The following is a 22,838-nucleotide window of genomic DNA, read 5'->3' as shown; positions in this document are numbered from 1 at the left end:
CGGTTTGGATGTTGCAATGTTAATATTGGTTATTATCGGTATTGGCCAAAATGTTCTCATTGACAGGAAACAATGTGGGGAATGTATATAGATTTATGGGCTTTTCCAAAATGTTTTGGAAATAAAGACATGCATTACTTTCTCAAATTCACAGTGTTCACATGTGTTTTTCGTTATGTACAACATTTGATAATCATATAAATGTGTTTCTCGTACAGATCATATCGACATCGGTAACGTGGTTATCGGCCGTGACAGCAATGTTAATATCGTTTATCGGTATCGGCAGAAATGTTCATATCGGTGCATCCCTACTGTTGGTGCGTATGAGACTGAGACTGAGACTCGTATACCAAAGGGGTTAGCAAGGTTACCAAGGGATGAGTTTGTTTGTTCTCTGCTACTTCTTATTGAGCTTTTTTCATTGTGCTCATTATCTGTGCAAAGCAAAGTCTCTAGCGGCCCATAAAGATTTCAATTCACTTCTACTGAGAAGTGAACCTGAGTCATAAAGGAGTCATAACTCTTATATGACTACTTGTGTACAGACGAGTGAGAGTGTACAGAAACACCTCTCACCTCGTTTGGCAGAAGCACAACCTGCTCAGAGAGGGCGGCAGTGAAGCAATTGGTTTAAATGGCATTACAGATAATATGACCGTAAACTAATAGGCAGATTGTCCTTTACTCCTTCCTTGGGTGTAATGTTGCAACTCTTTGATTTACTGTTTGAGGTTCATCTGATGTTAATTTCCTCTTAAAAAAGTCTCCTTAATGAACTGAACAGCTGAGGAAAACAACTTTATCTGTATCATAGATGACCACCAATCTTTCTCTGGCAACTCTAACGTTCAATCATTTGAACTCTAGTAGCCTTAAAGCCATGCTGAGTCATATATCTGAATCTAAGATGCCATTTGTTTTGACAGTGCCATTACAACCCTATTGTGAACTAAGATGCATTCAAGTAATGAGGAATGTTTCCACATCATCACTGCTGTATAGGTGAGGCCACAAGTCTTCTACATGCTTTCTGCTCACAGGATGTTCTGCAGATGTTTGTTGGAACTGAGCTGGGTGGCCAGGTTTCTCTTGTAAAAGAGATTTTTAAATCTCAATGAGACTTAATAAATAAATAAATAAATAAATAAATAAATAAATAAATAAATAAATAAATAAATAAATAAACAAATAAAAGGCTTGCAACAGACAGCAGTTATACTACAGTATATAAGTACAAGAGGCCTCACATGACAGAAACAGACACTGGAGCTATAAAAGCTTTAGAGAATACTTTTCCTGCATTTGTAGAAAGTCTTAGGGTGTTTTCTCACTGGCACCCCGGTATCGTTCCCGAGCACACTTGTCCCCAAATTGACCCCAGTTTCTGAACATTTGATGAGTGTGAATGTTCCGTTCCGTTCCGCAACAGGGAACCGTGACAGGGTCCACTTGAAAAGGTGGTCTGTGAGGAGCGCTTTGGCGTGCCCGGGCACGGAACACTTGCGAGTGTGAAAGCCAACCGTTCTGAACCACATAGACAACACACGGGCGAGGATCAACTGCAGGCATAGTTGATGATGCAAGTGCACTCTGTTCCGTTTCCGAGCGCAGATGAAATGTTGTAATGTGAAAGCTGACCAGCGGGGGAGAGGGGGCAATCGCTCCTGGGTGAGGAACGGACCGAAAGCAATCGTTCCCAATGTGAAAGCAGCTTTAAACACTATACTGACAACATTTTCAGCAGCTGAATAGTTTATAGAGAAGTTTCGGCAGGCACTCAAGAAATGCTCTACATTTTATCCATTTGTGTGTGTGTGTACGTGCACGTGTAAGAGTGTGTGAGTGTGTGAGTGTGTGTGTGTGTGTGTGTGTGTGTGTGTGTGTGTGAGAGAGAGTGAGTGAGTGATTGAGTGATTGCATAATAAAATGTATCCGGCATGACTTTGGAAGTCAATTCCTTTAGAAAACTTGTGACAAAAGTCAACATGTGTCAGAGTGAGAATGACTCTACCCATCTCTTCATGTGCGCCTGTGTGTGCATGTGTGCACACGTTAGCCGCGCCATTGTCCTTGAACGCTGAGTGAAGGGTTTGTCTGCCCTGCCCTGCCCTGCACTACGATAGAACAGGAGGAAGAGGAGGAGAGGGGCTGAGGAAGAGCAATGGCAGTAAAAACATGGCTGAGCGCCTGGTCACAAAAGATGGCTGCCGGCTCATAAAGCGACTCATACAGCTCGCTCCTGCCTTATAAATCCTCCTGCCGCTGGCTGGAGGCTTTACAGCGACTTGTCTCCCCGTGTAGTGATGGAAGGTTTGTGTCATCTTTCAGAATTGCTCCTGCTGAATGTTCCCAGTATACACAGCTATACGAGGGATCAGCTGAATGTTCCCAGTACACACAGCTATACACAGAGGGATCAGCTGAATGTTCCCAGTATACACAGCTATACACAGAGGGATCAGCTGAATGTTCCCAGTATACACAGCTATACGAGGGATCAGCTGAATGTTCCCAGTATACACAGCTATACACAGAGGGATCAGCTGAATGTTCCCAGTATACACAGCTATACGAGGGATCAGCTGAATGTTCCCAGTATACACAGCTATACGAGGGATCTGCTGAATGTTCCCAGTACACACAGCTATACACAGAGGGATCAGCTGAATGTTCCCAGTATACACAGCTATACACAGAGGGATCAGCTGAATGTTCCCAGTATACACAGCTATACACAGAGGGATCAGCTGAATGTTCCCAGTATACAGAGCTATACACAGAGGGATCAGCTGAATGTTCCCAGTATACACAGCTATACACAGAGGGATCTGCTGAATGTTCCCAGTATACACAGCTATACACAGAGGGATCTGCTGAATGTTCCCAGTATACACAGCTATACACAGAGGGATCAGCTGAATGTTCCCAGTACACACAGCTATACGAGGGATCAGCTGAATGTTCCCAGTATACACAGCTATACACAGAGGGATCAGCTGAATGTTCCCAGTATACACAGCTATACACAGAGGGATCAGCTGAATGTTCCCAGTATACACAGCTATACGAGGGATCTGCTGAATGTTCCCAGTACACACAGCTATACACAGAGGGATCAGCTGAATGTTCCCAGTATACACAGCTATACACAGAGGGATCAGCTGAATGTTCCCAGTATACACAGCTATATGAGGGATCTGCTGAATGTTCCCAGTATACACAGCTATACACAGAGGGATCTGCTGAATGTTCCCAGTACACACAGCTATACACAGAGGGATCAGCTGAATGTTCCCAGTATACACAGCTATACACAGAGGGATCAGCTGAATGTTCCCAGTATACACAGCTATATGAGGGATCTGCTGAATGTTCCCAGTATACACAGCTATACGAGGGATCAGCTGAATGTTCAGTATACACAGCTATACGAGGGATCAGCTGAATGTTCCCAGTATACACAGCTATACACAGAGGGATCAGCTGAATGTTCCCAGTATACACAGCTATATGAGGGATCTGCTGAATGTTCCCAGTATACACAGCTATATGAGGGATCTGCTGAATGTTCCCAGTATACACAGCTATACGAGGGATCAGCTGAATGTTCCCAGTATACACAGCTATACACAGAGGGATCAGCTGAATGTTCCCAGTATACACAGCTATACGAGGGATCAGCTGAATGTTCCCAGTATACACAGCTATACACAGAGGGATCAGCTGAATGTTCCCAGTATACACAGCTATACACAGAGGGATCTGCTGAATGTTCCCAGTATACACAGCTATATGAGGGATCTGCTGAATGTTCCCAGTATACACAGCTATACACAGAGGGATCAGCTGAATGTTCCCAGTATACACAGCTATACGAGGGATCAGCTGAATGTTCCCAGTATACACAGCTATACGAGGGATCAGCTGAATGTTCCCAGTATACACAGCTATACACAGAGGGATCAGCTGAATGTTCCCAGTATACACAGCTATACACAGAGGGATCTGCTGAATGTTCCCAGTATACACAGCTATATGAGGGATCTGCTGAATGTTCAGTATACACAGCTATACGAGGGATCAGCTGAATGTTCCCAGTATACACAGCTATACGAGAGATCAGCTGAATGTTCCCAGTATACACAGCTATACACAGAGGGATCAGCTCAATGTTCCCAGTATACACAGCTATACGAGGGATCAGCTGAATGTTCCCAGTATACACAGCTATACACAGAGGGATCAGCTGAATGTTCCCAGTATACACAGCTATACACAGAGGGATCAGCTGAATGTTCCCAGTATACACAGCTATACGAGGGATCAGCTGAATGTTCCCAGTATACACAGCTATACGAGGGATCAGCTGAATGTTCCCAGTATACACAGCTATACGAGGGATCAGCTGAATGTTCCCAGTATACACAGCTATACGAGAGATCAGCTGAATGTTCCCAGTATACACAGCTATACGAGGGATCAGCTGAATGTTCCCAGTATACACAGCTATACGAGGGATCTGCTGAATGTTCCCAGTACACACAGCTATACGAGGGATCAGCTGAATGTTCCCAGTACACACAGCTATACGAGGGATCAGCTGAATGTTCCCAGTACACACAGCTATACGAGGGATCTGCTGAATGTTCCCAGTATACACAGCTATACACAGAGGGATCAGCTGAATGTTCCCAGTATACACAGCTATACACAGAGGGATCAGCTGAATGTTCCCAGTATACACAGCTATACGAGGGATCAGCTGAATGTTCCCAGTATACACAGCTATACGAGGGATCTGCTGAATGTTCCCAGTATACACAGCTATATGAGGGATCTGCTGAATGTTCCCAGTATACACAGCTATACGAGGGATCAGCTGAATGTTCCCAGTATACACAGCTATAAGAGGGATCTGCTGAATGTTCCCAGTATACACAGCTATACGAGGGATCAGCTGAATGTTCCCAGTATACACAGCTATACACAGAGGGATCAGCTGAATGTTCCCAGTATACACAGCTATACGAGGGATCAGCTGAATGTTCCCAGTATACACAGCTATACGAGGGATCAGCTGAATGTTCCCAGTATACACAGCTATACGAGGGATCTGCTGAATGTTCCCAGTATACACAGCTATACGAGGGATCAGCTGAATGTTCCCAGTATACACAGCTATACGAGGGATCAGCTGAATGTTCCCAGTATACACAGCTATACACAGAGGGATCAGCTGAATGTTCCCAGTATACACAGCTATACGAGGGATCAGCTGAATGTTCCCAGTATACACAGCTATACGAGGGATCTGCTGAATGTTCCCAGTATACACAGCTATACGAGAGATCTGCTGAATGTTCCCAGTATACACAGCTATACGAGGGATCTGCTGAATGTTCCCAGTATACACAGCTATATGAGGGATCTGCTGAATGTTCCCAGTATACACAGCTATACGAGAGATCTGCTGAATGTTCCCAGTATACACAGCTATACGAGGGATCAGCTGAATGTTCCCAGTATACACAGCTATACGAGGTATCAGCTGAATGTTCCCAGTATACACAGCTATATGAGGGATCTGCTGAATGTTCCCAGTATACACAGCTATACGAGGGATCTGCTGAATGTTCCCAGTATACACAGCTATACGAGGGATCAGCTGAATGTTCCCAGTATACACAGCTATACGAGGGATCAGCTGAATGTTCCCAGTATACACAGCTATACGAGGGATCTGCTGAATGTTCCCAGTATACACAGCTATACGAGGGATCAGCTGAATGTTCCCAGTATACACAGCTATACGAGGGATCAGCTGAATGTTCCCAGTATACACAGCTATACGAGGGATCTGCTGAATGTTCCCAGTATACACAGCTATACGAGGGATCTGCTGAATGTTCCCAGTACACACAGCTATACGAGGGATCTGCTGAATGTTCCCAGTATACACAGCTATACGAGGGATCAGCTGAATGTTCCCAGTATACACAGCTATACGAGGGATCTGCTGAATGTTCCCAGTATACACAGCTATACGAGGGATCAGCTGAATGTTCCCAGTATACACAGCTATACACAGAGGGATCAGCTGAATGTTCCCAGTATACACAGCTATACGAGGGATCAGCTGAATGTTCCCAGTATACACAGCTATACGAGGGATCTGCTGAATGTTCCCAGCATACACAGCTATACACAGAGGGATCAGCTGAATGTTCCCAGTATACACAGCTATATGAGGGATCAGCTGAATGTTCCCAGTATACACAGCTATACGAGGGATCAGCTGAATGTTCCCAGTATACACAGCTATACGAGGGATCAGCTGAATGTTCCCAGTACACACAGCTATACACAGAGGGATCTGCTGAATGTTCCCAGTATACACAGCTATATGAGGGATCTGCTGAATGTTCCCAGTATACACAGCTATACGAGGGATCAGCTGAATGTTCCCAGTATACACAGCTATACGAGGGATCAGCTGAATGTTCCCAGTATACACAGCTATACGAGGGATCAGCTGAATGTTCCCAGTATACACAGCTATACGAGGGATCAGCTGAATGTTCCCAGTACACACAGCTATATGAGGGATCTGCTGAATGTTCCCAGTATACACAGCTATACACAGAGGGATCTGCTGAATGTTCCCAGTATACACAGCTATACACAGAGGGATCTGCTGAATGTTCCCAGTATACACAGCTATATGAGGGATCTGCTGAATGTTCCCAGTATACACAGCTATACACAGAGGGATCTGCTGAATGTTCCCAGTATACACAGCTATACACAGAGGGATCAGCTGAATGTTCCCAGTATACACAGCTATATGAGGGATCTGCTGAATGTTCCCAGTATACACAGCTATACATTACATTACATTACATTACGTCATTTGGCAGACGCTTTTATCCAAAGCGACTTACAATAACACATTTTGCTGTCTGCAATAGAACAATCAACTATGGAGCACAGTCTATGACAACTACAGCTTCTGAAGGAACAGTGGTACAAGTTTAGGTTAGTGGTACAAGGTTGGTTAGGGTTTTTTTTTTTTTTTTTTTTTTTTTTTTTTTTATAAGGAAAGAGAGAGACGAGGTTAGATCAAGAAGGGCCCAGATGGAGCCTGAAAAGGTGTGTCTTTAGTCTTTTCCGAAAGATCGGCAGTGATTCAGCAGTCCTGACCGAAGGTGGAAGCTCGTTCCACCATTGAGGTGCCAGGGACGAGAAGAGTCGAGATCGGGATGAGCGACTTTTGAGCCCCCGTAGCGAAGGAGGGGCGAGGCGACCTGCACTGGTGGAGGAGCGAAGGGAGCGGTGAGAGGTTTGGAACCTGACCATGGATTGCAGGTACCGGGGAGCTGTCTGGTGTACTGCCCTGTAGGCCAGTACCAGTGTCTTGAATTTGATGCGGGCCGAGATGGGAAGCCAGTGGAGCTCCTGGAAGAGGGGAGTGACGTGAGAGAATTTGGGTTGGTTGAATATCAGACGGGCTGCAGCGTTCTGAATGAGCTGGAGCGGTCGGATGTCGGTGGCAGGTAGGCCGGCCAGAAGCACGTTGCAGTAGTCCAGGCGGGAGGAGACAAGAGACTGGACCAGGAGTTGAGTCGCTTCTCTTGTGAGAAAGGGACGGATTTTGCGGATGTTGTAGAGAGAGAACCTACAGGAGCGCGCTGTAGCAGCTATGTTGGCAGAGCAAGACAGCTGGTTGTCAAGGATCACCCCGAGGTTCTTGGCTGTTTGGGAGGGGAGTACAGTGGTGTTGTCAATGGAGATGGAGAGATCTGCAAGAGGGCAGTCTTTTCCTGGGAGGAAGAGTAGCTCGGTCTTACCAAGGTTGAGCTTGAGGTGGTGGGCAGACATCCAGTCGCCAATGTCTTTGAGGCATGCAGAGATGCGAGCCTCGATTTGAGTGTCAGAGGGGGGGAAAGAAAGGAAAAGCTGGGTGTCATCAGCATAGCAGTGATAAGAAAAGCCATGAGAAGAGATCACATAGGCAAGAGATCTGATATAGAGAAGGAAAAGTAAGGGGCCCAGGACTGAGCCCTGGGGGACACCGGTGGTAAGAGGACAGGATCTGGAGAGGGACCCTCTCCATGAGACCTGGTATGAGCGGTTAGAGAGGTAAGAAGCAAACCAGGAGAGTGCAGAGCCTGAAATGCCGAGGTCGGACAGAGTGGAAAGAAGGATTTGGTGGTTGACTGTATCGAAGGCAGCAGACAGGTCAAGGAGGACAAGAACAGAAGAGAGGGATGAGGCCTTAGCAGTGTGAAGGGCCTCTGTGACAGCAAGAAGAGCTGTCTCAGTGGAGTGAGAAGCCTTGAAACCGGACTGCAGAGGGTCCAGGAGGTCATTTTGGGAGAGATAGAGAGAAAGTTGTTCGGACGCTGCTCGTTCGAGGGTTTTGGAAAGGAATGAGAGAAGAGAGACAGGTCTGTAGTTGTGAATAGCAGTAGGGTCAAGGGAGGGTTTCTTAAGCAGAGGCTTGACTCTTGCAGTCTTTAGAGCCGGGGGGACAAGACCAGAGGACAGAGAGGAGTTAATGAAGGTAGTGAGGAAGGGAGATATGTTAGGTGAGATGGTTTGGAGGAGAGAGGAAGGGATAGGATCGAGGGGGCAGTAAGTGGCTCGGTTTGAGCTGATGAGTTTAAGCACTTCATCAGGAGAGAGAGGAGAGAAGGAAGGAAATCCAGGGACAGGGGGCTGAGGAGCAGGATTGGAGTCGGGAGTGTTAGTGAGGGTGGCTGGAGGATGGAAGGAGGAGCTGATGTCGTCCACCTTTTTTGTAAAGAAGGTTACAAAATCGTCAGCAGAGAGGGAGGAGGGAGGGGGAGGGGAGGGAGGGTTGAGGAGCGTGGAGAAGGTGGCGAACAGTTTACTGGGATTGGATGCAGAGGACTGGATTTCAGAGATGAAGAAGGAGGTTTTTGCTTTAGAGACAGCATCAGTGAAGTTTGAGTGGATAAGGTGGTAGGAAGAGAGATCCTCAGGGAGATGTGATTTTCTCCATTTTCTCTCAGCTGACCGAAGCTCAGTTCGATAAGTTCGCAGAGATTCAGTCAGCCAAGGAGAAGGGGGAGAAGATCGGGCAGGCTTAGTGGTGAGTGGGCAAAGAGAATCAAGAGCAGAGGAGAGAGAGGAGAGAAGAGTAGTGGAAGCCTCGTCAGTGGACAGGAGAGCAAATTGCTCGGCAGGGGGAAGTAGGGAGAGGACGGTAGAAGAGAGGGAGTTGGGAGAGAGAGTTTTTAGGTTGCGTCGGGTGGTGGTAGAGTGGGGGGGAGATGGGTGGGAGGAGGGGAGGGGGATGGGGAGGGAGAAGGTGATAAAGTGGTGGTCGGATACAGGAAGAGGGGTCACAGTGAGATTAGAGGTGGAGCAGGATCTCGTGAAGACCAGGTCAAGCACATTCCCTGCTTTGTGAGTAGGAGGAGATTGAGAGAGGTAAAGGTCAAAGGATGAGAAGAAGTTAAGGAAAGACGGAGATTGTAAGGTATACGAGGGATCAGCTGAATGTTCCCAGTATACACAGCTATACGAGGGATCAGCTGAATGTTCCCAGTATACACAGCTATACGAGGGATCAGCTGAATGTTCCCAGTATACACAGCTATACGAGGGATCAGCTGAATGTTCCCAGTATACACAGCTATACGAGGGATCAGCTGAATGTTCCCAGTATACACAGCTATACGAGGGATCTGCTGAATGTTCCCAGTATACACAGCTATACGAGGGATCAGCTGAATGTTCCCAGTATACACAGCTATACGAGGGATCTGCTGAATGTTCCCAGTATACACAGCTATACACAGAGGGATCAGCTGAATGTTCCCAGTATACACAGCTATACGAGGGATCAGCTGAATGTTCCCAGTATACACAGCTATACACAGAGGGATCAGCTGAATGTTCCCAGTATACACAGCTATACACAGAGGGATCAGCTGAATGTTCCCAGTATACACAGCTATACGAGGGATCAGCTGAATGTTCCCAGTATACACAGCTATACACAGAGGGATCAGCTGAATGTTCCCAGTATACACAGCTATACGAGGGATCAGCTGAATGTTCCCAGTATACACAGCTATACGAGGAATCAGCCCAGCAGCGTTTTTGTGAACAAACCGGGTGGAAACGGCAATGGAACCCTATGGAGCGAGCCTTGAGTGCTCACTCTAGCCCCAGCAGTGCGGTGTACATTTTAAAAACTGCGCCAGTTTACACAACTTTAACATGACGTGCATGTAAATCAAATTAAAATGGGAAGAAAATCTTCATTATGCCGGGGACTATTTTCAGTAGGCTACTATGGAACTACTTTCCTGAGATGGAAAACATAGCTTAATACGTTGTTTGAGGAAAAAGTTGGCCGACCCGGTGCATCGCAAAAGCTGCCCAGAGCAGTGGCATGGCTTTTTGCCATGCTTTTATTTTATTTTATATTATATTATATTATATTATATTATATTATATTATATTATATTATATTATTTTATTTTATTTTATTTTATTTAAATACCATTGTATTTGTGTGCTGGGACATGGCTTCATTAATTAAGCACCGGCTGCAAGGACGAGACTTGCGAGCAAAACAAATTTCATTGCTGATTTTGTTATTTTCCAAGGATTTGTTGACGGGAACAAATGCATAAAAAAAATCTCAATTCAGGGAGTTGTTCAAGACGAATGAATCAGTCATGGGTCGCCCATACTGTACAGACTCCCCCACAGCACAGCAGCACCCTGCAGCTTCCCCTCCTCACCCAGCCAGGCCACTGGCATGTGAAAGGAGAAAACTAAAGCACTTTTCAATGGTCGCCAGCAATGAAAATTAATAGCAGCTCACAGCAATAAAGAGACATTACATTGTAAAAAGTCCATTTTGGATTCACATTACCTTCAGGGCCCAGTTTTTATGTCTTTGGATGTTTGGATCTGTGTCTTAGTCAGAATGCTGCCAGCTGTTATGATGCTGTGGAGAAAGTGAAAGTCCAACATCATCATGCGTCATTCTCCCAACACCAACCTTATGACACCATGCTTTTACAAGGGAGGGGGCTTTTGTGTGTGTGTGTGTGTGTATTTGTCTCGAGTGCGTGCATGTACACATTCGCATGGGGTCTAAACAGCATAAGTTAATTAAGTGTGTGTGTGTGTGTGTGTGTGTGTGTGTGCGTGTGTGTGTGTGTGTGTGTGTGTGTGTGGCTTGCAAAATACTGTGCTGTCCATCATTCGCAGAGATACTGCCACTTATACACCTGAGAAATTAAAGCCTACTGTGTTTTGTATTGTGAAGAAGTAGTCCGTGCTTTTGTGAATCCTCCACTCACTGCACGTTCAGTGCTGTGTCCTCGTTCTCGTTCTAAATGGTTAAAATGCACGTTGAACATGTTTAACACGTTCACTGCCAATGACGTATTAATACGTCAAAAATAATCCAACGGTTGACTGCCAATGACGTATTAATACGTCAAAAAAATGAATTTTTTTTTTTTGACCGTGGGATGTGCATCTAACCCTTTTACATCTCTTATATAATTATTGGAGCCACCGAACGTTTACAACCCATTCCACCGACCCACTAAGTGGCGACAGTGCTCTCCTGACTAGAGGAAGGCAAGCAAAAAGCAGCCATTCTCATGAAAATGGATGGGGGAAAACGCTTTCGTTTTCGCGCTGATTGCTGGCGATGCGGGATTGCAAATTTGCATAATAGATTACAGGTGGAACACACTTTGAAACACGCAGCATAAATATGACCAGAATCGCAAAAGCTTCTCTCAACCAAAACTCCAAGAAGCGAGCGAGTCCATCCAGACTTCCTCAAACAGCGGCCGCGCAGACAGGCAGCAGCAGCAGCAAAGCAGTGAGACTGGTGACAAGCTTGTGACGGCCGCTGCAGCCAAGAAGAACGCCCACGGAGGGAGGAGTTGGAAGCAGAGGGGGGTTTCCTGCTGTTATGGAGGAAATTACTGTTCAAAACTATTGTTTAGATGTCTGACTCTTACTGATGCCAAAAATGAATGGTTAAAGTGACTGTTCTATCGAATTTCACAAAAAGCCGTTTATCTCTGAATAATTTTTCTGACGCTGAAACCATGCTGTATTCAACTGCTAATGCTTACATAACTACTAACTCTACAAACTAACTCTTTTAGACAGAGAAAGCACACATTCTATTAGTTCTTTTGAGATATTGTGTGTTCACAAAATCTTAGCAGAAAAGAATCCTCGGGTCTTGAAAGATGAGCCAGAATCCTCAAAAAACCCCTCTGGCAGAAGCTAACTACAGTAAAAAAAAAACGTCTGGCAGTGAATGTGTTAACAACAATGTAAGACCGGACAGGGAACCGAGTGCAGGCTTGGATGTGTGGAGTGCCTGCTCAAAGTCATGTAGCATTTTGGAAATATGGTTTAATTACTATTATGTGCCAGATGAATATGCTGTATAGGTTGAGTTAGAATTTAGCTGCTAGCCCAGCCCAGGCAGACACAATCGGGGATTTAACCCCCGCAGTATAAACGCACATCTGAGCAGACGTCTTGTGTTCTGCTCTAGAACCCCCCAAACCTGTAGTTTAGAGCCGCAGCACCGTCTTTTGGTGAGTCAGCCCATTGAGATATATATCGGCGGTTTTACCCCACTCGCGCGCCAGCCGTTTAACATTTTGCGGGCGTTCCCACACATGTGTGTCTCTATGATATTGCCCTTTGGTGTAATTACACAGCTAAGGTGAAATTCTGTCATCTCACCATATGAACTGGAGCCTCTTCAAACCTTTGGCACTGCAACCTTTTCTTTTGCTTGGTGTAAGCACTTCTGTTGAGAGAAGAGTTTGTGGTGTGAATGTGTACCAGGGGCCAGTGAACATGAATGGTGTTTGTATATCAGCACTAGTGGGAACGCCTTGTGTCGTCTTTGTGCCTGTAAAGCTTTTATAGATGCCTGGTTCCTACATTATGCAGCACTTTGACACCATTCCAAAGTTTTGTTTTTAATGAAGTGATGTTCTCCTCTCAGCCATCACAAATCACAGCTAGCATCTATTAGCTTAGCAAGCCCACATCACATTTGAGAAAGAATTTCCTTATAAGTGCAAATGTGGGATAGCTCCACCAGAAATGTGTACTTTTTTCAATGGCAGTGTTTCCCCTACCATTCTACAGGCCTGGCGGGCGCGCCAGGCCAACGGTGCCCCCGCCAGGCCAGAAAAAGAATTGCAAAATATATATATATATTTTCTGCTCTCTCCAAAATTTCAATAAACCTTTATGGCATATTATTACAACACTGGTGTTGACAGTAATAGAAGGTGCCAAATCATTCAAAACAATAAGCATTTTGCTTTTAGGAGCATTGTGCCAGCGTGCGGCGCTGTTCCAAAACATGCCAACGTGTCGTTGCCTGTGAAACGCACATCCCACAATACAACTGTTCGCATCGCATCCCATAATAGTATGATGATACTTGGGATGCCATTGCGAACATAGATGTGAACAGGTTAGCTAAAAGTTTAGCGTCGCCAGCGAGGACCCCCCACCGTTGCGGTCGAGGTACGTTTCGAAATCCCTCCAGGCCTGAAAAAATGTCTAGGGGGGAAACACTGGCCTGTTAAAACACTGTATGAGGATCTCCTGATAATAGGTGATAGTCTATCATGTATCACAGATGCGAGGATACGGGAAGCTCTGAGTAGAGGAGCTGAACAACAGAAGCCAGGATAATAACATTCACACCTTAAGGAGCCCCGCGGCGGAACTGGCTTATTGCAACAGTAGAGAGGATCCAGATGATAACAGAACAAATACAGGCTGGAAGAGAATAGAAGAAGTCATTACAACACAAGTGAGTGAACATGGTTCTGGAGATAAACCAGTTTTTGTGTTTGCCAGTAGGTGGCACTATGCCGAACAGCAGGACACGGAAGTCCGTCAGGTCCCCCTAATGGTTTAGTTGTTGATCAAAGTATAACTGATTCTACTTCAGATTTCAGTACTTTTTCCCCTCGGTGTATATTTTTGCCGATATATTTGAGAAGATGTGAGATCTGTAATTGGTTCATTCTCTGCAGTAAACGGAAGCCATGGGATGTGTAATTATACATTTGATCCTAATTGTACTTACAGTTACATTACACCTTTTGCACTCCAATTATATGTTTTGTTTTGCATAACACTGTTCCTTCTTCTGGGTTTTAAAATTATGCACAAATCAGATTTTAACACATTCACTGCCAGACGTTTTTTTTTTTTACTGTAGTTAGCTTCTGCCAGAGGGGTTTTTTGAGGATTCTGGCTCATCTTTCAAGACCCGAGGATTCTTTTCTGCTAAGATTTTGTGAACACACAATATCTCAAAAGAACTAATAGAATGTGTGCTTTCTCTGTCTAAAAGAGTTAGTTTGTAGAGTTAGTAGTTATGTAAGCATTAGCAGTTGAATACAGCATGGTTTCAGCGTCAGAAAAATCATTCAGAGATAAACGGCTTTTTGTGAAATTCGATAGAACAGTCACTTTAACCATTCATTTTTGGCATCAGTAAGACGTCAGACATCTAAACAATAGTTTTGAACAGTAATTTCCTCCATAACAGCAGGAAACCCCCCTCTGCTTCCAACTCCTCCCTCCGTGGGCGTTCTTCTTGGCTGCAGCGGCCGTCACAAGCTTGTCACCAGTCTCACTGCTTTGCTGCTGCTGCTGCCTGTCTGCGCGGCCGCTGTTTGAGGAAGTCTGGATGGACTCGCTCGCTTCTTGGAGTTTTGGTTGAGAGAAGCTTTTGCGATTCTGGTCATATTTATGCTGCGTGTTTCAAAGTGTGTTCCACCTGTAATCTATTATGCAAATTTGCAATCCCGCATCGCCAGCAATCAGCGCGAAAACGAAAGCGTTTTCCCCCATCCATTTTCATGAGAATGGCTGCTTTTTGCTTAGTATGAGCCAGAAGCGTCCGGCGAGCGGGGTAAGCCTTCCTCTAGTCAGGAGAGCACTGTCGCCACTTAGTGGCTCGGTGGAATGGGTTGTAAACGTTCGGTGGCTCCAATAATTATATAAGAGATGTAAAAGGGTTAGATGCACATCCCACGGTCAAAAAAAAAAAAACATTTTTTTGACGTATTAATACGTCATTGGCAGTCAACCGTTGGATTATTTTTGACGTATTAATACGTCATTGGCAGTGAACGTGTTAATAAGAGTTTGTGGCCTATTAATGGGATCATAATATAAAGTAGAGTGGGAGTTGGGGAAGCTAAACAGAGAGCTATTGTTTGAAATATTTACCAGTTATTATGCTTATGAACGTCCTGTGTATTATTTATTTCTTGTCTTCTTTACTGTACTTTTTTTGGCGATTGTGTGTGTGTGTGTGTGTGTGTGTGTGTTTGTGTGTGTGTGTGTGTGTGTGTGTGTGTGTTTGCACGTGAATACTACAGAGCGTGTGTCATTGTTTCTGCCTCAGCAAAGTTGACCCTTTTGACAACCGTGATCCACTCTGTGGCAACAACAATGCCTGAGTGTTCTTACTGACAATTTAATAATTGTTTTCATGTGCTACCTTGAGGCTGGTGTCACTGTCGTCTATAGTCGTATATTCTTTAACTAGTTTAGATCATCAAAGTTAACCTCAGAACCCAGAGGACTTTCAGTTAGGCTTCCAAACTCCAAACATTCTGTCTCGTTAAAAAGTCTCCAAACCCAACAGGCGCTGAGGAGGCCATCCTGCAGATATCCCTTTACTGCACCAGAAGTCTTCTCACCTCGAATGATCTCCTTCAATGCTCTTTGGTTAGCTTGAGGTGACTTTGTGTGAGATGATTCATTGATCACACAGCGTGGAGGGAAAACGAAAAGAAAAAAAAAATGAATAAAACATTTGTTTGCAGGTCCCAAACATCAGCGCCGTGAATGTTAATCAATATGATGACGTGACAGCGTTTCAAGTTTGGAGAAAATGTCACGATCATCTCCTATATATTTAAATCTTCGTAAAAATCCTACAATATAATAGTCCCACATACACGACAGGCGAGCTTAATCATTACAGTCAAAGCAAACTATGCTCAATATGCTGTGTGTTCATTATGCAGCTCACAAGGTGCCGACAGCCCACAAGCAGAACCAGAACCAGCTGAGCGAGGCGGCGTGCAGCGTGTCGCTGGACCGGCTGGAGCTCCTGCACAGCTCCAGCACGGTGGGCTCCAGCCCTAACCTTAACCCCTAACCCTAAACCTAACCCCTAAACCCTAACCCCTAACCCTAACCCTAACCCCTAACCCCTAACCCTACCGGGCTGTCGGCCCTGCGGGTGGTCAGCATAGAGAGTGGAGCCCGCTCAGAAAGCCTGTCCTCCTTCAAAAAAAAATTTTTCTCTCCCATTTTGGGTTTAAAAGGGAAAAGCACCCTGCCCTGTCTATTCCGCAGTGGTTTTTGAACATTTTTAAGACTGAAATTCTCTCTATCTTAACCTGTTGGTGGAGAAATTGTGAAAATACATTTTGAAACTTACTTCGTTCTCTCTCTTTCTAAAAAAAAAAAAAACTAACCCAAACTTGTACCTCTAACCTAAACTTGTACCACTGTTCCTTCAGAAGTTGTAGTTATCATAGACTGTGCTCCATAGTAGATTGCTCTATTGCTGACAAAAATGTGTTATTGTAAGTCGCTTTGGATAAAAGCGTCTGCCAAATGACGTAATGTAATGTAATGTAATGAAAAGATACAGAAATACGCATTGATAGGTGAGCACATGAATAAACTACTGCCACATATTTATTTAGGTAGATTTTTTTTTTAATGCACAGGGCTTTTCTGCTCTATTCCCGCCCCCCAGCCACTCCTATTGTTGTGTATGTGGCTACAACCTAAAAAGTTTGGCCACCCCTGTCATTACACACACACCCCCCAAAAGGCTATACAAAATACATAACCCTTCCAAAGTGACTAACACTTCCCCACCCACAACTCCCCGCGCGCACGCACGCACGCACACACACACACACACACACACACACACACACACACACACACACACACACACACACACACACACACACACACACACACACACACACACACACACACACACACACACACACTTCCTTCCTTCCTCTCTTCCATCCTTTCTGTTCCCCAGTCGGGATTATTTCGCAGCACAGCAGCAGACTGGAGCTCCACAGCTCCTCTGCCCCGGGAACGCCTGCAGCCACGCGCCTATCAAAGCCTGGCGTCATCTGCTACCACCTGCACCCAGGGGAGCACAGGGACAGAGAGGGAAGAGGAGGAGAGGAGGAGGAGGAGGAGGTGTAGTGTGAGAGGAGAGACGTGCCAGAGAAGGGAAGGAGAGAGAGAGAGAGAGAGAGAGAGAGAGAGAGAGAGAGGAGGCCGAGAGACAGCATAAATGAACATAAATGAAGAGAGAGAGAGAGAGAGAGAGAACCCACCCAGTGCCAGCTGCATCCCTTAGGCCTGGGAGAGAGGGGAGGGAGGGTGGAGAGGAAAGGAAGAGGAGGAGGAGAGAAGGAGACAGAAAGAGAAGGGAGGAGATGGAGAAAAAGAGGACGAGGGTGGTGGAGTGGTTGAGGCATTAGAATGAAACAGGTGGAGAAAGGGATTTGACTCAGCTTGAGAGAGAGGAGATTAATTGTGGCACAGATGAAGCAAAGGTGACTTGAAGGTGAAGGTGAAGACAGAAGAGACACAGACATGAGAAGAAGAGTGGAAAGAAAAAGAGACAGAGCAAAAGAGAACGGATAAGAATGAAAGAAAGGACCTCGAGGAAAAGTATTTATTGCTTGTGTTGTACCTGTGTTACCTCTGTATTCATTTCATCAAATCACGAAAATGACCGTTACTGCTAGGGAAAATATGAAATATGAGGGGGAAGAAAGATTTTAAGCAATATCCCTCAATTATCCCACCTCATGTTCTAAATCAGCTCTTATTAATAAAGCATATCAGTTTAATATTATTTCAACATTGTGCATTTTTGCGGAACCAAAATGAGTTTTCCCAATACACTGGTGCTGTGTGAATATGCTGCTCTCACTGGCTTTGCTCTCCATCACACCCGGTGTCGTCTCAAGCAGCTTTATGACTAAACCTCCAACCAATGATCCTTCAAATGCCATCATGTCGACCCTAAACAGGCCTGAAGCACAATCCAAATAGAAACGAAAGGGCAACTCGAAAATTGAGAAGAAGGGTTTGGCAATATGGTACCCCTCAACACACCAGACTGTTCATACAGAGGAATATGGTACCCCTCAACACACCAGACTGTTCATACAGAGGAATATGGTACCCCTCAACACACCAGACTGTTCATACAGAGGTACCCCTAAACACACCAGACTGTTCATACCGAGGTATATGGTACCCCTCAACACACCAGACTGTTCATACAGAGGTATATGGTACCCCTCAACACACCAGACTGTTCATACAGAGGAATATGGTACCCCTCAACACACCAGACTGTTCATACAGAGGTATATGGTACCCCTCAACACACCAGACTGTTCATACAGAGGAATATGGTACCCCTCAACACACCAGACTGTTCATACAGAGGAATATGGTACCCCTCAACACACCAGACTGTTCATACAGAGGTATATGGTACCCCTCAACACACCAGACTGTTCATACAGAGGAATATGGTACCCCTCAACACACCAGACTGTTCATACAGAGGTACCCCTAAACACACCAGACTGTTCATACCGAGGTATATGGTACCCCTCAACACACCAGACTGTTCATACAGAGGTACCCCTAAACACACCAGACTGTTCATACCGAGGTATATGGTACCCCTCAACACACCAGACTGTTCATACAGAGGTATATGGTACCCCTCAACACACCAGACTGTTCATACAGAGGTACCCCTAAACACACCAGACTGTTCATACCGAGGTATATGGTACCCCTCAACACACCAGACTGTTCATACAGAGGTAGATACAGACCGTTAGGGCTGGCACGGATCATGGATAATCCGTGACCCGTACGGATCAGCCCCCACGGTTCGGAACGCGGTTCGGAACATCAATAGTCCGCGGATCAGGGATTCAACCCACACGGTCAACACAATATCTGGACAGATGTCTATGTAACTGCTTTTGAATCCCCAATCCTGTAGTGTTGAGATATATGGGGGGTTTTACCGCACCGTCTAGTCTCACACGCCAGCCGTAGTAACATTTTGTGGGCGTTCCCACACAGACTGACTATCTCTATGAGGTCATGCTCCTGTATGTACAAGCTGACTGAGGTCACTTTCACATATAAGCTGGTGGACTCGGTGTGATTCGGGAGGGTGAAGTTGCAACATTGTTGTGATTTTCATTTGGTTTGGTTCTCTTTCACACAGCAATTTGTCACAAGCACCAAACTTTCTGAACAGTAATGTCACATGGTCCAAACAGTCACTCGTCTATTGGACAGAATAGAGAAGGGAAATCTCTCCTCTTCAGGCGGCTTCTAGCCTGGCTGAGGGCTGACTGAACAACACAAGTGAATCCGCGAAAGACAAACCATGGAGCAACACCACCTGCGATGTTGGGATTTCGGGTTTTACTTTGGTGTTGCTATCAAATAATTATTTAACAAGAATGTGCCCAATATGAGCAGCAGATGAGGCAGCAAGCTGTTGAACATTCTGCAGATGAGAGTAGCCTACGTACTGAAGGAGATAGCCAGCCAGCTGTTGAGAAACGATGTGTTGTTGTTATGACGACGTACGTCACGACGCGGCGCGCAGGTACTGCACACGTGTGCACGCCGCAGTGTTTTGTTTTGCTCCCTTCTACCGTCTTCTACTCATGATGCACTGCATGAGTGCATCAGATGCACTGGCGCTCTTGTGTTTAGTCCGTTTTGCTTTCACACAACAAACAAACCGCGCCAGGGTTCACTTGGAAGCGAACCGAGACCCACGTTTTCAAGCACGCCAGAGTTTGTTTGTTTGTTCCGCCACAGAGTTCGTTTGCGCTTTCACACACTCCCAATTTGTGCCAATTTATTTGTGTCTGCACTTTGTTTTCATGTTTTTATCTCGAGTCTCGATTTTATGACTGTTTTGTTTTTGCTCTGCTGCAACCCAAAGTGCCCTTCTGGGACATATGAATAAACTTGAACTTGAAACGAAGCGCACTATCCGAGGAAACGAAATCTGGCGCGGTTAAAGCGGACTAAACAGCTTATATGTGAAAGCGACCTGAAGCTGACTGAAAGTGACTTGGTGTGCACTGTGGATGAAGTTCAGTCAGCTTGTACTGTACATACAGGACCATGACCTCATTGACCTTACATTAATTTTTATCCAACTTTCCAGAGCTACTATGAGGAACAGCATGGATTAAGCTGAGAAAGAACTGGACCAATCAAACATCATCATTGCTACGTAGCAAATAGGGCTCGACTTTTAAAAATGTGAACTATCCCTTTAAAGCTGCCAATTCAGAAAACTCAGTCGATCCCCAATTATACCATGATCAAATGTAGTCTCTCCTAATTGGCCATTAATGTAATTATCACACACAGTAATTGCCTTTCAAAATAATGGCCACCAAAATGGCCCATGCAGTCGCTGGAATTGGTGAGAACAGCAGCTCATTTAGGATGTTCTACCTGAGTGATAAAAATGCAGGAGGGGCTGATTAAAGCCCAAGAATAACTGTTTTTGAGATCATTAAGTCGTTAAGGGGCACAGTTGCCTCTGTGAAATGGCACCGACATGCTCTGAAGAGAGAGAGAGAGACACATCTGTAAACACAACTCAGGGCCAAAAACGGTGTAGAGACCGAGCGCTGTCGTCACCACGGCGACCAGATGACAAGATGGAGGGGGAGGGGGGCGAGGGGGGGGGGTTGGAGAGAGGAGGAGGGGATATGAAAATGAGAAGCAGGTAGCGAGGAGGAGAGGAAAAGGAGCCAAAGCAAAGGAGAGCGATGGGAAAAGATAGGAGGGAGAGAATGGGAGGAGGAGGGGAGGCGTGTCGTGACGCCTGTCAGGCCTCCTGCCAGGTGACACCAGGTGACACCAGGTGACACCAGGTGACACCAGGTGACAGGCCCATAAACACCTGAGACTCGGACGCCGCTGATGGACGTCAAGGAGCGAGGCGCCGCCCGGCTCGCTCGCCTCCTCTCGTCTGGTGATAATGGTAATAAACAGCCACATAAATGTGCTGTGTGTGTGTGTGTGTGTGTGTGTGTGTGTGCATGTGTGTGTGTGTGTGTGTGTACGTCTGTGTGTGTGTGTGTGTGTGTGTGTGTGTGTGTGTGTGTGTGTGTGTCTGTGTGTGTGTATTTGTTTATGTGTGTATGTTCTGTATGCCTAAATGAGCTAGCCTCCTCGGGTTGACAGGCCTTTATAGATGGCGTGTGCGTTGGCGGGATAAGAGGCAGATCCATTTGTGCCTCATATTAGAGGAGCACAGGGTGGCTGTCTTCTCAGCTGCCATCATCCTCTCCTCTCCTCCTCTCATCATCATCCTCCCCTCCTCTCCTCCTCATCATCCTCTCCTCCTCTCATCATCATCCTACCCTCCTCCTCCTCATCATCATCCTCCCCTCTCCTCATCATCCTCACATCCTCTCCTCCCTTCATCCCCTTTACTCTTTCTCCTTCCTCCTCTTTCTTGGCCTTATAGCCCTTCTGTCTTTCTGTCTTTCTTGTTGCCTCAGCTGTGATATTTGTCATCTGACAGCTTTGCTTATGTTAATGTGTATTTCTGCTTTCATTTGGCTTCTCTGCTCAGCCCTGTTTCTATGTTGTTTTGACCATGTTTGCCAGTGTTTTTCTAAGTAGCATCATTAGCATGTGATTATAGCAGCATCATAAGGCATTTCAAAAACCTGCTTTATGTAAACACACTGTGTGTAAACCTGCTGTATGTAAACACACTGTGTGTAAACCTGCTGTATGTAAACACACTGTGTGTAAACCTGCTGTATGTAAACACACTGTGTGGAAACCTGCTGTATGTAAACACACTGTGTGGAAACCTGCTGTATGTAAACACACTGTGTGGAAACCTGCTGTATGTAAACACACTGTGTGGAAACCTGCTGTATGTAAACACACTGTGTGGAAACCTGTTGTATGTAAACACACTGTGTGTAAACCTGCTGTATGTAAACACACTGTGTGTAAACCTGCTGTATGTAAACACACTGTGTGTAAACCTGCTGTATGTAAACACACTGTGTGGAAACCTGCTGTATGTAAACACACTGTGTGTAAACCTGCTGTATGTAAACACACTGTGTGGAAACCTGCTGTATGTAAACACACTGTGTGTAAACCTGCTGTATGTAAACACACTGTGTGGAAACCTGCTGTATGTAAACACACTGTGTGTAAACCTGCTGTATGTAAACATACTGTGTGGAAACCTGCTGTATGTAAACACACTGTGTGGAAACCTGCTGTATGTAAACACACTGTGTGTAAACCTGCTGTATGTAAACACACTGTGTGTAAACCTGCTGTATGTAAACACACTGTGTGTAAACCTGCTGTATGTAAACACACTGTGTGTAAACCTGCTGTATGTAAACACACTGTGTGTAAACCTGCTGTATGTAAACACACTGTGTGTAAACACACTGTGTGTAAACCTGCTGTATGTAAACACACTGTGTGTAAACCTGCTGTATGTAAACACACTGTGTGTAAACACACTGTGTGTAAACCTGCTGTATGTAAACACACTGTGTGGAAAAGATACAATGAGATGCAATGTGGTGCGATGACGATACAAAGAGAAAACAGGCACTAAAAGGATATGAATTAAAACATTCTATTACATA

Source organism: Poromitra crassiceps (assembly GCF_964638095.1).
Source record: "Poromitra crassiceps genome assembly, chromosome: 14".
Lineage (NCBI taxonomy): Eukaryota > Metazoa > Chordata > Actinopteri > Beryciformes > Melamphaidae > Poromitra > Poromitra crassiceps.
The sequence above is the reverse complement of the archived record's forward strand: the minus strand, read 5'-3'. Positions refer to the sequence as shown.